Source organism: Musca autumnalis, unplaced genomic scaffold (genome assembly GCF_047663935.1).
Source record: "Musca autumnalis isolate F117 unplaced genomic scaffold, ASM4766393v1 scaffold_4, whole genome shotgun sequence".
In the NCBI taxonomy this organism is placed as follows: Eukaryota; Metazoa; Arthropoda; class Insecta; order Diptera; family Muscidae; genus Musca; species Musca autumnalis.
This window is the reverse complement of record NW_027411977.1, coordinates 67,699,061-67,702,548: the sequence shown is the minus strand read 5'-3', so window position 1 is coordinate 67,702,548 and position 3,488 is coordinate 67,699,061. Positions and strand designations below refer to the sequence as shown.

The 3,488-nt window shown below is 31.7% G+C and overlaps 1 long non-coding RNA gene across 1 annotated transcript; it reads right to left on the bottom strand.

The window, feature by feature from the left end:
* Positions 1–2,335: 2,335 nt before the first annotated feature.
* On the bottom strand, positions 2,336–3,011 carry LOC141402678 (uncharacterized). The gene is made up of 4 exons (XR_012412693.1): positions 2,934–3,011; positions 2,680–2,831; positions 2,526–2,622; positions 2,336–2,457 (listed from the first exon to the last, which is right to left on the bottom strand). It is a non-coding gene; the product is annotated as an uncharacterized lncRNA (long non-coding RNA).
* Positions 3,012–3,488: the final 477 nt, after the last annotated feature.

Sequence of the window (3,488 nt, the reverse complement as noted above, 5' to 3'; positions counted from 1 at the left end):
GCCTGTTTGAACGGACAAAACGTGGAATTTATGGGTCATTTGCAGTACAGCCCTAACTGTTGATCCAATGACTTTATTTGATTCCAGCATATCAAGAGGCGTGGTCAACGATTTTCGTAGCCAGAAGATGCTGTAAAAGCGTTCGAAAACCATGAGTGGAAAAGAGATTGTACAATTAGTTTGAGCGGATGAATATGCGACTACTTAAGAAAACAATAAAACTATGGTAAATATTCGCGTTTTCATTATTAGGCCAGATAGTTATCGTTCATCCCTCGCATGATCGCAAATGATTAGCTCGGTGTGTTACAAACAGAAAAACAAATCTCATACTCGTACACCTCCATATTATGGTGGAGGGTATAAAATGGTAAAAGCCATCTAAGTAAGTAAGTAAGGCCCATTTCTCGAATTGTGTTGAACATTTTCATAGAGCGTAGTCAGACTCATAATTATATGTTTTTCTTAGGGGAACCAATATATATAGTCAGGGGAATAATTATGCACTGAAAGATAAAGCTTCCATCAATGAAATTTGTCATTGATTTTGAGCCAACGTAGAGCTTCATTGAATAAACGAAAAAAGTTTCATTGAGTTTCATTGAAGTAAAATTAACGAATTTGTTCATTAATGCAATGAAACTCCTTCATTGATACAATGAAACCTCTTCATTAATGCAATGAAACTTCTTCACTGATGCAATGAAAACTTTTCATTATTGCAATGAAACCTTTTCATTAATGCAATGAAATTTCTTCATTAATGTAATGAAATACTTTCATTAATATAATGAAAGATTTTCATTAGTGTAATAAAATATTTTCATTGATGTAAAGAAAAACTTTCATTAATGCAATGAAGCCTTACGTTGCACTATAGGTAATTTGGACAGGTTTTTAGGCAAAAAGTCGATTTTTGCACTTTTAATAACGCGAGTTTTCTAATTTGATTAAAGAAAGAACATGTCAAATACTATGGATGTGCAATTTGTTTTCAAAAATATTCAAATCTCGCGGTATAATTCGAAGTTAAAATCAAAATTTCGAAGACAAAATAAAAAATGTTAAAAAAGTGTTAAACTCAGAGCAGAATTTAAACGCAATTTGTAAGAGTTTGGTAATATTCAAATACAAAGATATGATATTCAGTGGAATAGTGGCGGTGTGTACTTTCTGTTTTAAGAAATAATTTCAGCAGAAGAAATCGTCATATAGGATACAACCTAAGAATTATTTTTTTACAAAATTAAAGTTTTATATTATAGACTTTTACTAAATTGTCCAACTTTGACCGAAATTCTGCTACCGGGAATACTTTCAGCAAAGGGTTCTGTGTCAACTACATAATTAACAAGGTGCGATTTTTTGCGTTTTTTGAGTTATATCACTTTTTTGAAGGTGCCCTCCTTGCAGAAAAATATTTTTTTTTTAATTTTTCGTTTGGTGAAGGAAATAGTAAACACAAAAAAGCATCCGATTTGAACTAAAAAGACATTTTCTTTAAAGAAATATTCACCATGTGTTCCAAAAATGTACAGACGTGTTGTGGTCAACATTTTTGTTAAATATAGCCGTGATATGTTCTAACTAGGGATCATGATTGCGTGATTTATTTGGTCCTTTAAAAAATAATATTTATAAAAATCTTTTCGAGAATCAATATTTTAAACATATCAATGTTTATAAAAATCTTTTGGCGGAGCAGTACTTTAGTTCATTGTAACCGTTTTTCTTTTGTTTTAACCGCGTTCATTGGGTTGGAACGAAAAAAATAGGTAAAATGAGAATAGGGGGTAGGAAAAAAAAGTTGTTCGTTATATCCGGCGTTCGTTATAAACGTGTTCGTCTGTAAAATTCTTATTAAAGCCAACTTTTAAATATCATATGTTAAAATATTTGAAATTCGTCGCTATCCGCTTGTGCTTTAAAGCGGGCCCGAAAATCCTAACAAATTGTAAAAAATTCTACTCGCGGGGTAAAAATTTTTGTTTGTTATAATCGTGGTCGTTTTAAGAAGTTGAATGTGTGTACAAATATTAAGAAAAATTCTTTGGAAACATACAACTTTGTTCGCTATAAACGTAGTTTCTTATAACCTATGTTCGCTATATTCGAATTTTACGTTGTAATTCTTTGTTTTATCTTACTTTTGCATATTAAGCAATAAAAAGGTATAAAAAGCCCACATATCCAAAGCTATTAATTTTTGCCTCAAAAACAGGCCAAATTACCTATAGTGCGTTGGTTCAAAATCAATGGTACATTTCATTGATGTAACGTAAAATTTCATTTATTTTATGATGTCAATGCATTCTCACGTAATGAATAAAAACGAAGCCAATGCTAAATATGTTTAACTCAGTTTATTGCAATTAATTTTGACCTGGGTACAATACGTCATTTTTAATTCCTTAGGTATTAACTGCATACATTAATGAAACCATTGGTCCTTGTCATCTGTAAGTAAAATTGAAAGAATAAACAATTTGCTAACTAAATAACTGGTTTACTACACAATAACTTACCTTCATATTTTGCCGCTGAGTCATCCCCTGTGTACGTCCATGATGTTGGGCTACAACATACAAAATTCACATAAAACAACTGTACACATAAAAACAACTTGAAAGAGTTTTAGTTTAATATTTGTACTTTGTTTTCACATTAAACACTTCATACCTACTTTCAACGAAGTTTATGATCCTATTGGGCGTTGTGTCACCAGTAAGTAAAATTGAGAATCATAAAAAAATGTTAGTAATTTATTTGTCTTTTGTCGCTGGCATTTTCTCCGTCATTCCACTCTTCTTTAGATTTTCTATTGCTTACATCTTTCACAAAGAAAAAAAATAAATAAATGAAAATTCACCTAAATAAACAAATAAATACATAAAACTTAACAGAAACAGTTTACCCAATAATTACATACTTACTTTTCTAAGTTAAAAACACGAATCGTAAAATTTTTTTCATCCGCACTTGGCGGCGTTATAATGTCAACTAAAACAATGTTGTTGAAAATTTGCTGACCAACTTAAGCCAGCGCATTTTGTTTTGCCTAATCGTGTTTTCTGCTTGTTAAACGCACACACGCACATTCCCACCGCACAGCTGGAATTTACTTCATAACAACAATGAAATACATAACAGGGAGCAACAGAGAATAACATACCGAGAGAATAAGCCTAAGCCATAAGTAGAAAAAACGAGACAAACATTTTAATGAGAATGAATATGTATGTATCGGTGGTGCTCAAAATATTTGGTGCACTAGTCTCTCTGAGCGAGTCTTTCCTTTGCTAAACTACGACAGATGAGAATAATGAGATCATATGTTGTTGTTGCAGTCACGTTAACGTATATGGGTGATCTTGGCTGGTATGTATACCAAAGCCAATCGCTAGTAAAGCAAGTAAGGTATTTTTGTACAGTTACGCTGTTAGTGACGCTTCTGCAAATATTCGTGCATACATATGTATGTTTTATGT